Source organism: Euprymna scolopes, chromosome 40, assembly GCF_053919585.1.
Source record: "Euprymna scolopes isolate OS-2025 chromosome 40, ASM5391958v1, whole genome shotgun sequence".
NCBI classification, from domain to species: Eukaryota; Metazoa; Mollusca; class Cephalopoda; order Sepiida; family Sepiolidae; genus Euprymna; species Euprymna scolopes.
Window position 1 is genome coordinate 13,138,060 of NC_136521.1, and position 14,491 is coordinate 13,152,550.

The 14,491-nt window shown below is 33.3% G+C and overlaps 1 protein-coding gene across 4 annotated transcripts in view; it reads right to left on the reverse strand.

Moving 5' to 3' along the window:
* LOC145265375 (putative receptor-type tyrosine-protein phosphatase mosPTP-1) overlaps positions 1-14,491 on the reverse strand; it is a 475,862-nt gene that overhangs the window by 302,283 nt on the left and 159,088 nt on the right. The window lies entirely within an intron of this gene.

The following is a 14,491-nucleotide window of genomic DNA, read 5'->3' on the forward strand; positions in this document are numbered from 1 at the left end:
GAATCGATCAATATAAAATGTATGTAATTTGTAAGTATTATTATTAAATCGGCGTTGGTTTCGAAAGAATCTTCAAGAGTGCACGGATAAAAAGAGTGAAAGAAAGAAAATCAAAACTGTCTTGGATTAATTCCTTGGATGCCAGGAACGAGCAGTGCTATCTTGTTGACAGTTCTCATAATAGAGGACAAGAGGGGGGGGGACAAAGAAAGAGAAAGGGGAAGAGAAAAAGAGAAAAGGGAGAAAGAAAAAGGTGAAAGCACTAAGGGGGAGAGAGAGAAAAGAGAATGGATGACCCACTGGATTACGGGAGTAGAAGGGGAAGAACGATCCTTATAATGCTCATACTCGCATAGAGATCAGAACTATGGACAGACAAGAACTAATTATTAAAGTAGCTTATCGAAAACAAGTGTGCAATCTATATATATAAAAATGTAAATGTTGGTTCGTTCGGAATGAATTGTCTAAAAAAAACCACTGGACGGATGGCTTCCACGTTCTGGTATATGTTTACTATATCCATGTGTGTTTTTATATATTTCTTTTTAATTATAACGTTATACTTAATTTTTCTATGATAAAAAGGTGGATTTCTTTGTACCGAGAGGCCATTTTTTTTATTTAGGGATAATTATTTATTACCGCTTCTTGTCACGTGACCAGTGGTACAATTTAGCGGTTTTCCTGCTATATCTGGAGATTTTGGTTACAATCTAACGGGAAATTCTAGAAAATCTGGAGGTATTTGGCACCCACACACCCGCATTAGCGCTTGAAAATATTCAATGTAAGTAAAAAAAAAAGTAGCATTTATTGCCTTTGGTAACAATTATTTATTGATTATTTGTTTTGTTTTTCACCTTTTTTTTCGACTAACCATTCTTAAATCTAACTATAAAATCGATTTTTCCAAGTACATTTTAGGTGGGGGGGGGGATTCCAACCTCCGAAGTTTGGGTTTGTATTACTGTACACATAGATTCGAAAAAGTTGTCAAAAAACAAATATATAACAAATAAATGTTATCAAAGGCAAGATAAGTTACTTTTCTGCCAAACTGGATATTTAAATTAACCACACGTGGTCTCAAAATGAATGACGACGCTCAAAGTGTATACACATTTTGACTGCTCCCTTTACTTAAAAATTCACCAAAAATCAGGAAATTAACGAATTTTAATGAAAATTGCAGTATTTTTCACATAATGATCGCAGAATATAATGAACTAATTATTTTTACTTAACTCTTAGTGAAAATATTTTATTTTGTTTAAACAAAAAATACCTTTACTAAAGTTATGGTTTTCAGTAGTAAATAAAAAACGCAAGAATTTATTTTTGCTTTTTTTAAAGCATCGTAATTTGTAACAATAAAAAATAATTTTTACAGTAACATTACGAAAAAAGCCCCTAAAGTCCGTATTAATGTATTCGATATAACTCGAAGAAAAATGAATTATCGGATACTATTCAGGAAATTAAAGATTCAATTAGATTCCTATTTCAGTCACCTAAATTATTTAAGGTGAAATAAGTTTAGGAATTTATAGCCAAACCTAAATATATTTTTTTTGGTAAATATCCAGATACACTACTACAGAACACCGACCACTCTAATTTGTTCTTTTTTTTGGGGGGGGGGACAAATATATAACAAATAAATGTTATCAAAGGCAAGATAAGTTACTTTTCTGCCAAACTGGATATACTTTTCGTGTTTTTATTCAATGTAACATATTTATTCAGCTCGAAAAACACAGTGTTTACCGATGTAATGTATTTGAAAATTCAAGATGGCGTCTCACACCCTCTTTAGCACCGTAAGTTTGGAAAAAGGTGCTATAAATAAAAAAAACTATACAAAATACGGGTTTGTATTACTGTACACAGATTCGAAAAAGTTGTCAAAAAACAAATATATAACAAATAAATGTTATCAAAGGCAAGATAAGTTACTTTTCTGCCTAACTGGATATATTTTTCGTGTTTTTATTCAATGTAACATATTTATTCAGCTCGTAAAACATACAGTGTTTACCGATGTATTCGAAAATTCAAGATGGCGTCTCACACTCTCTTTAACACCGTAAGTTTGGAAAAAGGTGTTATAAATAAAAAACTATACAAAATACTATTAAAATTTATTTAGTGATTACTTTTTCTCTGAATGATTGATTTTAGAATTTTGAAGTAAAAATTAAAAAAATTAAAAATTAGTTAACGAGAGATTGTTAGCACATGGCATCTCTCGCGCCAAAAAAATATTTCGTTTTTAATTTATTAGTTAATTTTTGCAAAATTTGACAAGACGACAATAAATGTTGATAATTGATAAAATTATAATTTTAAATAACGCATGAGTGCATTTGGTATGAGAGAAAACAAAAACATAACAAAAAAACTATCATAATTAAAAAACAAAACAAAAAAGTAACGAAAAATCGAATCGCTCCCTGTTTTTTAATTTTTTTGTTTTGTTTTTTTTTATTGTTTTTATGACTCCAAAAAACATCGTTAAAATAAGAAACAAAAAAATTGTAATTAACTTTGTATGAACATAATAAACGCTTTAAAATAAGTGAAACCACTAAGAACTTAGCCAGTTAGGTAGAAAACGGGCAATCGATTTTATTTTAAAAAAAAAAAAAAGTATTAAACAAATAAAAATATTTTTAAAAAAAATATTAGCTGGGGGGCTATAGTCTATTTTAAAAAGCAATATCTCCTTCAAGAACGATCATAAGATCGATATTTATTCAATAAGGGACCAGTTTTCCTACCTAGCGAAAGGGGACGAGTTTTCCCGAGACGAGTTTTCTGGAGACGAGTTTTCCTAAATTCGATGGTGATAACTATACAGTTTTCTAATTCTATAACAAATTATCTATGCATGTGTTGTAAATTTTCCTTAGCTAAGCCAGCATCATATACGTCATAGTCATAAAGCTTGCTATGACTTGGTCCTGAATTACATGATTAGAAGACAACCGTCATATCGTATGAATCCGAAGATTCTATAGCTAGCATTGGTCTTTCAGCATGAATCGTTTGAAGCATGGCAAAGTTCACATTTCAAAGAGAGGAAGAGAAGAAAACACAGGAAAAGAAAGATAAAGCAAGAGAGAGGAAGAAAGAAAGAAAATCAAGCCAAATAGGAAAACAATAAGGACATAAAGTCCTAGTAAATTTGTCCTTTTCTAAAAAATATTTAAAAAAAAAAAAAAAGTTGAATTTCACTTTTTTCTGAATTAGAAAAGGGCAGAGAACTCACATCGCTGAGGACATTAAATAACATTTTCAGGGATTGGTGTCCAGGAATCCAATTTCACACTCAACATCCGGTTACATCAGCGAAAATTAATTTCACCAAGCCTTGAAGAATTTCTCACGCTGAACTGATTAGCAATTCTGATTGTGTTTTAGTATCCGATTACTCAAGCGGCTGTTTAATGATGGCCTATTGACACGATTCGTTACAAATGTAAGATAATTGTAATAGCAGAACTTATCTGTTGTAAAACAAACGAATTTACATTACCTTTACAGGGTGTGTTTTTTTTTCTTTTTTTTTTTTATAGAGACTTTAAATTGACAACCTTATCTTCTTTGACTGCAGATTTGGCAACTATTGGTTATTTTTAGTTCCGTTTGGTTTGCAATTCATTATTAAAAGAAGGGCACCGATGCAGCATTTACAAGTTGTGCAAATTTATTTGATTTAGATTTAATGAACAAATAATTTCACAAAATCAACCTGCCAATTCGCCATCTCGATCATGCGATTTAACCGCATCAGATTATTTTTGCTGGGGATATGTAAAGTCCCATGTCTACACTGATAAACCAAGCACAATAGACCACTTGGAAGGCAATATTTGATGCATTATTATCAAAATACAGTTTAATTTAATGTGCAGACTTTGTGAGAATTGTACTTCAAGATTGCGCAATGCGCGGGGTGGGGGCTATGTATCCGAAATTGTATTTAAATTATAAAAGCCAAAAATTAATCTTTGGAATAAATGACATATTTGTATAATAAAAATATTATTCTGTGATTTATTTCAATTTCAAGTTCGTTGCCTCTAAAAACAAAATTTAAAAAACAATAAAAATAAAAACCATCCCTTTATGTATATGTCATCGTTAGCAGAACTCTGATACGAGTATACATCTTTGTTCATTAGGAATGAACCAGGCCCAGCTATGAAGTGTTTTAGGTGATTCACGATGCGTAACTTTGTATCATACACACATCAGGTGTCACCATTTATTGGATCAAACATGTGCTTGCCATGCAGATTCAGGAAGGTCTCTTGCAGCAGGTATATATCTATACTCTTATAATTTTTTTTTTTTTTTGCATTGATATTCATATTAAAACCTCTTTTTTCTATTTATTTAAGTAAATACAACTTTCTGATATATGGGTCGTGGAATTGCATTCAATAGCAAAAAATCTAGCTAATTTGTATATTCTTTTAAACATTGATTTTAATTAATCCCCTATTAGTTTTGTTTTTTTCTTATGGGATAATCATCTTTAGTTAACTATTATGTGTAATTACATTCATGCAGATATTCTCCATGATTTATACTTGCGTAATATTTGCATAAGAAGTTTATAGTAAACACAAAATTGTTTCCATATATATGCATATATATTTGCATATATATTTGCCTACCAAACTTCTCCCACAGGTTTTGGTCTACAGACATGAAACTTCATATATAGGGTATTCAAACCCATGCAAAACTTTATATTTGGGTTTTAACCCAAGAAAATCAGTACAAAAGTATGGAAAAAAAAAAAAAAAAGGTGAAATTTGCCAGGTGATGGCCGAATTCTGGCATTACGAATATGCATGCATAACGTAATAGCTATTGGTTCATGTTTTAATTTTTAGCCATGCAGCAAACATGTCATCATAGCTCAGTCATTAACGGCAGAGGAAAAAATAAATTGTAAACTAATTAGTTTCCCCCCCCCTCTTAGACTGGGAGCAAAAAGATTTTCTGATCTAACAAGTTCCACACTGTTTACCAACCTCCAACCCCTGCCCCATCAGCACAATGTTGCATCTGTGTTTGTTTAACAAGTACTTGAATAGAATGTGCTCTAACAAACCTACTGTATAAGGTTATACGTAGGAGGAAAACAATCAGCAAGAAGAGAATTCCACAAGCTTGCAGTTCTTTGAAAGAAGCTACTGGAATAGGAAGCTGTATTACAGTGAGCTATCAAAACAGCAAATTGATGGGGACCACTAGACCAATTAGTCAAACGATCTGTAACAAAGGAAGCATAGAGTAGATCCTCCAGTCTTGATGAATACTGTGTGAGAGAGGGGGGGAGGGATACAGTGAAGAAAGGGTGGGGCCAATCAAACTACAGGTACGTTTCTGCACCTTATCAACAACCCTCAAATGGGACAGAGATTCATCAGCCGAAATATAATAATAGTACAACATAGATGGTCTGATAGTATATTTGTAGAGGTAGAGAATAGTTTCAGGTGTGAGAAAGTGTTTAAAGCGATAAAAACAAAAACTGATTTTATTATAACGAGACCGATACTGCACCAACCACAACGGGTGTCCTTAACCTCGTCAGATTCCACTCGATATGACAGGTGTTCTTTCGATCGTACATTGTCCCGTCACAAGTTGGCCTGTTGATCGTCTTCACCCACTGTGTTTTCATGGTGGGGCGCTTTGTCTCAATAGAATCGTCTCCTACCCTGTGTAGTAGTCTCCGGGTACATCAATCACTCCGCTGGTCTTTGCGGCTTGCTGCAAAATGAAGAGTCCTCACCACGAACAAACAGAACTCCGGTTTATAACAATAATAAACTATTTATTAATTTCATTACTTCATAACAGCTACTGTCTAAATTGAGGTGACTGACTATAGCAGTGAAACAATGCAAGACCAGACCAGTAAAGTCACAGATTTCCCATTAACACAGGCTAGTTAACATCATAACATCAGGCCCTGAGGGCTCCCAAGTTGGGAGCGCTTGACCAGCCCAGCTGTTCAGTTTGCTGGCTACGACTCTCTTTTTAGAATTCCTTTTTATAAAAATCCAACCCCTTTTTCCCCCACCTCTCCTCCAGAGAGGTGTTACAAACACCCTTTCTTTCTTCCTCTTAGAGTTTACCCTTCGTCTTGTCCACTCAGCACCTCTCTCCCTTTTATCCTATTAATTTGTACTGAGGATTTTACTTATCAAATTAGAGTGATTAGTCATTCCAGGTCGAACAATGCTTGGCGACGACCCTTACCCATGACCCCCATTCTAAGTTGTCAGCCTTAATCAGCTAAGGATCTCTGGATCTCTTCATACCTCTCAACAGAGGTTTTAAAAACAACGTTTCATGTTAACAGATATATAATGACAATGAGATAAAAACAATTATTTGTTTTTTCTCTTTCTGACAAAATCCCATAGACATTTGTTTTGTCCCAATCAGACATCAACACCCCCTCTTCTGCCCTCTCTTCCTCTATCCCGTCCGGTCAAACACCCCCTCTCACCACAATATGCACCTCGCTGCATGCATTCATGACACCAATAGTGTCATATTATGAGAAGCAGAAAGAGCAATGGATCTAGTATATAAACTCCAAAGAAAGATTTGATAAGAAATAAATAATAAAACGCAAATCTTTGGGCGATTGTGTTTTTATTGTTCACCGATAATCTTCCAAAGCTCATTACCAAGTTAAAAATACTTTCAATCTTTTTTTTTTTTTTTTCATGGATCAAAGATGTCATATTCCAAAAATCACGTGGGTTTGGCTAATAAATTTTCTAGTTGGCTAGTAAACAAAAATGTTTAGCTGTCATTGGTAAATTTGCCCATAGAGCCTCGAGGTTAGATACTTTTCTGCTCTAAATCCAAGAGAGAGGCTAGTTGATGATGCACCAACCTAGATGTGCCAGCAACACTCCATGCCTGGGTGAATGGTGGCTTTGTAAGCATACAGGATATTCGCAAATGTAAAGTTTTTTGTTTGTTTTTTTTTTTTAACTCGGTAGATGGAACCCATCTTCACACCAAACTTGGCAGTATCTTCTATATATCCATCCAATTCGTGTTAAATGCTATTTAGGTCTAACATTAGATTAGATTATTAAATACGTCTCTCTCTGTCTTTCTAGTAGACCATTACTGCTTCAACACAACACCCTTGTAGACACATCCTTTCTAATCAAAGTAACGAAGATTCTCTAAACCCCTGCAGTGAAACATACAATTAACAAGATCAATCAACGAGAAAATAAAGCAATAAGTTGACTTGAATTTCATCCTGGTTCACCTGTTTTAATTTCGCACCTTCATTTATTTAAAGTGTTAAAACAGTAATTAGAAAATGAATGAAAGTTTCACCTTAAAAAAAAATATTGTTCCCCCTCCTCCTTCAATTTTATTCCTTCATTTACTGAAATTCATATGACATTCAAACGTTACTTATCTCATCTATCCTGCAGTCTGGATGACCTATGACGTTCTTAATTTTTTTCAATTGTGTCATTACATTTTAACACTTGGACCCACACATTGTGTCGGAGACTCGCAAAGGAACACAAAAAAGAAAAGAAATTCGACTCCGTTCAGTTGAAATGGATAGTTCTTCCAAAACAAATCATTGCCTCTTGTTTTAAAAGTGTCTTAGTTTATCTCGTCTGCCATTTAGTTTACAAAACCCTGTCGTTTCAACACGGCTTAAAAGTCTCTCAGCATCACCACAGGGTCACACATTTACCTCACTCAACACACGTTTTTCTTTCTGGTCCTTGCCACGTGGTGCAATTTTTTTCTTTTCCTTCTCTTCCTCCGCTGTGACATCACTTCACACATTGGCTCGGTCATTTGCATATGTGTCAAGATGCGGCTACTGCTGCAGCTACAAGTACTAGTAGTTCTGTTACAGACCGTTGAGACACCAACGATGACCTAACAACCAGCTTTCTCCCCCCCCCTCCCAATTTTCTACCTTTCTGAGCGTGCTACTCAGTGTTAGCCGAGGATTATTTGGTTCGGTTGTTTTGTTTTACAATATATCAACCCTTTTCAGTTTATTTAACGCTAAATCCAGTCATTTTGGAAAAAAGTTGAAAATTAGAAAAAGTTTTTATTCTTCAAGTTCTTTAAATATTTATTCACAGGGTTTGTTTTGTAGAAGAAAATTGTTTTTGTTTTTTTTTGCTGTTTATTTGGGGGGGGGCACTTCTGCATGTCAGTGACATGAGGCGAATGTGTGTATTTTAGTTTCAAGAACCGCAGACAGATGTTTTTGCTACATTTTTATACAATCTTTCTGTACAAAAAACAAATTATTCTTAAACCTCTATAAATGCTTCATGTTTTTAAAATTCTATTTTGTTATGATTTTATACAACCTTACCGTAAAAAAAAAAAAAAAACTATTATATTTTGATAATTTTTTTTTACAATGTTTCGATTTTCATATTTTTGTGTTATTTATTTTGTTATGTTTTGAGTTATCGTAAACACTTGTTTATATTTGAGGTTCAAATAATAGCTGCTAGACGGCCTTTCTCTTTCGAAGAACAGGAGTCGATAACTTGTCTCTGTTGCTAATATGTCACTGTCCTGCAGAAGTGCCTATTTTGTTTTTGACTTTGCATAACATGATTGAGTTTTGCAAAGAGAAACGAAAAAGAAGTGTTGGTGCATTTAAGTCAGGAAGCCAGTATCTTCAGACAGCCTGAACTGGTGGCACCAGAGGGCCTAACAGGCATTATTATTCCGGGTCAAAGTGGACCTGAGAGCAATGATAACTAAGGAACAATTTCACATTCTTTCAAATGGGACCTTACAACTGAATGTCTTAAGGATCGTTGATAATTGTTTGTCTACCTGAAAAGTATATATCCGGGGATAATAAATATTAATTTATCCATATATTAATACGATATCGTGTGTGTTATTTCCTGTGTCACGCTTACATCTGGGTCGTTTAATTGTCATGTACTTCCATTTCTTGTCATAAATAATTTTACCAAGAATTCTTTATAAGTTTTGTTTTTGGTTTCGATTATATCTGATGCCATTTATGTAATCTATTTTTTTTTATAGATAATTTTATCAAGAATTCTTCATAAGTCTTGGTTTCGGTTTCGATTATAGCTGAAGGAACTCAAGTTCTATATATACACACACGCACATTTTTTTTTTTTTTTTTTTTTTTCATAAGTTTTTATTTTGGTTCAAGCTAATGCACCCAAGTCATATGGATATATTTTTTATTTTTGAAATCGCAACTTTATAGCATATAAAAATCGATAGAACCTTAACTCTATAATAATATATACGAAATCTGCAAGAATTAAAATATCATATTTAAGCGTACTCTATGTCCGGGCGTTCGTGCTAGCTTAGATAAATACTTTCGCAGTTTTACCAAAAGAGCTACAATAATATCAGAGCGTCTCCATTTACACTGAACATCTACAGAATGCCAACATCAATATATTACATATGAATGAGTCCCCTGTAAAATTTCCCCAGATCTCACTAGTAAAAGATAATTATATAAAGTTTGTTCAAGTTGAGCACTTTGATAGAAATACAAGTTTCTAATAAAGTAATATTACGAAAATTCTTTCCCTTGGCAGATCGAACACTTTCTGAGATTTATTATATTCATAAACATATTTTTCTCATATTTAAATATTATTGTCACTATGGCTGAATGGTTAAGAATGTTGGACGGAGTTACTAGGGTTGAGCCCTCAAATTGTTCAACTAGTGGTATAGCTACCATAATGATTGTTAGTGAACACCAAACATGTTTGTGGATAATAAATATTTGTTTATAAAATATATATATTGTATGTAATGTAACTACCATAATAATAAAGCTTATGATTACATTGGTTTCACAACAGTACACTATCACATTGCCTCACCATGCATCTTATAAACTTTAGTTCAATTTACGACCATCTACAAAAATATAACTGCCCCTCTGATTTAGGACAAACTTTAGTTAATAGCACAGAAATAATACATTCCAAAACCAATTTAAAAAAATATAATATATGCGATGCTATCTTTATTAAACCCCAGCAACCTACAAAATCTGGAAAAGATGCTGACTGAGGACGTCACCTTACGAAAACTTTTTTTTGACAAGTAATACTTAAGGATAAACACCAATAATAAAAGGCCAGACGAATCCTCCAGGTTAAAGCTTGTGAAGCAGCCCTCTTAATTCTCTCAAGTACCTGGGAATCACTCTTGATAGAACACTTTTTTTTCTTTTAACATGGGGGTCACCACTTATCAAGGCCCGGAGACCACTTGAGGATAAGGGTTATTGCGTGTACAGTAATCAATGGAATAATATCGTAGTAATCATTAAGGGGGCAGTTTATCAGGAATTATTATATTAGACGCACCTTAGGGGATGTACAAATAAGACTGCAAAAAAAAAAACCTTAGGGAATGTATAAATAAGACTGCAAAAAAAAAAAAACCTTAGAGGATGTACAAATAAGATTGCCAAAAAAAAAAAAAAAAAACCTTAGGGAATGTATAAATAAGATTGCCAAAAAAAGAAAAAAAAAACCTTAGGGAATGTATAAATAAGATTGCCAAAAAAAAAAAAAAAAAAAAAAAAAACCTTAGGGAATGTATAAATAAGATTGCCAAAAAAAAGAAAAAAAAACCTTAGGGAATGTATAAATAAGATTGCCAAAAAAACAACCTCCTAAAGAAAGTAGCTGGAACACAGCGAGGAGCTTGCCAAAGAGTCCTCAGATGGGCAGCAGTCGCACTCTGTGCAGAATACTGCAACCCAGCACAGTCTCTGAGCCAACACACAAGATCAATTGACAAAAAACTCTGAGAAACCATGTATTTTACCTCAGGATGACTGAAGTCAATCCCAACACAATGACTACCAGTAGCAAGCTCAATCACACTATCCCACATAAAGAGAAAAGAGCCAACTCAAAAATTCCAAACATTGAGGACACCAGGAACTTACCAATCCAACAAATTTTAAAAGATGCTCTATATACCTCCAGAATCAAGTCCCGAAAATCTTTCTACAACCCAAAAATCAAAAACTTCAACCTAGCATGAAAAGAGGAATGGAGAAACAATACTCCACAAGAAGGGGACATCATTGAAGACCCAACTTTGCACCTCCTAGGTTTTGCTACAAATAGTAGGAAGCAGTAGGTAGCCGCAAACTGGATCAGAACAAGGCACCGCAGGACTGCAATAAACAAACACGGGTGGAGACAAACAAACTCTCCAATCTGCCCAAAGTGCAAGTCCCCCAGAACACAGACCACCTGATCCTACACTGTCCAAGGACGCTATGTGACAGTCTATCTGAAAACATTTTCTCAACTGGCTAAAAAATATCGGTATTGAGGTTTAACCCATACGATACAATTAATTCTACTATACACGAAACTAGTTGCAACATTTTAAAATATTTAACACAATGCAATTTTATCTTGTGATGTTAATTCTAACGTTGTGGAATTTAAACTATTAATTTTCCTGGAACAATGTGAGACAATTCTTCACATGCTGGTTCCTTGAGTATCTTTTGAAATTCTATTGCTACTCTGTTCATTTGCTCTTGTCGCTTGAAGATGATTCAGCAAAGAAGCAAAAACGTTTGTGATTACATTATATATATATATATATATATATATATATATATTGAATACGCATTAATTCTATTGATTTTAACAAAAATAATCTTAGAAAAAAAAACTGTAAAATATAGAAAGTATCATTAAACAAAATAATTATTTCTTTAACAATGTTTGCTTAAAATATTTTTCATGCCAAAATAGTAACACATTTTTTTTTTAATTCTAACGATTCTGTCGTTTGAAGAAAAAAAGTCATTTATTTAATGTGATAAACGCATTACATATTTTGAATTCTAACAGCTAGGTTTCGTTTGGGAACCCCCCCCCCCACTACAAATGCACAAAATATTTTTAACGATTTTGTTTCTATTTTATTTCTTCAAATCAATCATCCCCAGAAAGTTTCGAAATAAAGACGAAACATTGGTAAATAAATAATTTGGGTTCTTATCCTTTTTACATCATGTTGGAATATTATTTCCATAATTTTCAACGACTATATATGCATATATACTAACATAAACGCACACATACTCTCTCACAGCAAGATCCTGTGTTGCAAATATCCATTACTTCTTTTGTTATTTTTACATGTTACTTTCTATAAATGTATAGTGTTTCCCCCTTGAGGCACACCCAGCGTTTATCAGGAATTAATGTATTTGTAGTTTTAGGATGGCATTTAGACATTCAGAATTACTTTCCACAAAAAAAAAATTTACATATGAATATAATTAACTTTATATGTAGTTTCTCTAATCTTTCTTCTATCACATATATACACATGTATCGCAAATAAGTACACACACATATATATATATAAATACACACACATATATATACATCATATGCATACATATATGCCACAATCACGTTGAAACACGGGTTCTCGTCAGATCACAGTTAGGCAACATTGATCCTGGCCAGTAGCAGATGGATGACCATTTGGGAAGTTAAGGGGCTGTATGTATCACACCAAGTCATTGAAATTTTCAGGTTAGTATCTGGAGGCGCATTAATTCATTGGGAGAGATGCACCCCCCCAGTCTTCGTTAAGATCAGCTCATTAAGACATGCATCTAAGAGAAGAAACTCTGACGTAAAAACCTGCAGTCTATTGTATGCTCTGTCCTGTCGCAGTCATCTGCATCGATGAAGGTTAGCAGTAATACCAAAAAGTGTGGTTGGTTCTACACAAAGCCTTCACCACTATAAACAAATCATCTGTGTGGATTTCCGAGCAACTTAGTTGTTGTGGCGGAACTCCGTACGTCGAAATCGACAGGAGAGTTCATCATATACATCAGTATATATATATATATATATATATATATATATATAATATATACATATATATATTGACAAACAATATATACATATACACCTCAATATATATATATATACATACATAAATACATACACGTATATACACCCAACCACATACATAAATACATATATGTGCACACTCAAACACAAAAACACGTAAATATAAACAAATACACACACATATGCAAACATATCTGCATACACACATACACACACATATGCAAACATATCTGCATACATATACAGGCATTATACATTCATTCACACATAGACATGATCCTAGAAATGTGTTAATCTGTATATTCCACCTTTATTCCAACACAAAATGTTTGTGCAAATCGAAATTCTATGAACGAAACACCCAGGCCCCACCTGGTTATTTCCGCCGGGGAGGTACATAAAACGAAATACAAATAATTCTATAATTCATTACATTTTTCACGAACAATATGTTTTTTTTTTTTTTTTTTTTTTTTTTTTTTCATTTCTACCACGAGAAACGGTTCATAGAAGAAATTCCTTTTGAGAAATTAGCTGGAATTTTGACAGAGAATCTTCAAAGAGTAAATGATAACGCACACCGCTACCATTATATGGTGGTGGCGGTGGGGGGTTAGTGTAAATAACGAGTATTTGAGATCAAGGAATATTCTAGTTCTCATATAAGCATCCATCTCTCAAAATGATGATGCCGCCGTAGCTGCTGCTGCTGTTTCTAGAACAAACACTACTGCTACCATACTCAAAAACTACGGATGCAGCCACTGCTGCCAGAATCAAAATTACAATTGCTATAACCAGTACCGCTGCTATTACTATTGGAATCATTTACAGTCCGAGGTGCTCATTCTTCACCATCCTTTACTAGGAGACTTCCAATGCGTTAACGATTACGCACACACAAGAAAATATAAGAAAAGATGGCATAAATATCATAAAACACAATTGCAACAACTTTTCCGATTTTTTTTTTTTTTCAGATTTATGTAATCATGCCCATATATATATATATATATATATATTTTTTTTTTTTTTTCTTTAAAAGCTAATGAGTTCTGATTCTTTTGGTCAGTCACGGGGGAAAATATTTAAAAATTGTCATAATTATAAGTATATGATTGTTTCTGCACTACGAAACAGACGCTTGTCAGGAATTGAACATTTTAACATGCTGAAAGAAATAAACGGTAAGATGAACATCTTGGAATTTGAAATAAAGACGTTTTTGCTCTGTAGATATATTTAACATACATCAAGCTTTATAAATAAAAGGATTGGTATTTTTTCCATAAACACGTGTGTGTGTGTGTGTGTGTGTGTGTGTGTGTGTGTGTGTGTGTGTGTGTGTGTGTGTGTGAAAATTGATAAAAATAAAAATTGAATAAATTATAATATTTATTAATCCATCAAATATTTAAACAAGGAATCAAAACAAAGAATAATCCTTAACCCATGGATTTTGAAAGATGTGCTCTTTTCATCAGAGAAGCAAAATAAGCTTTAAAAAAAAA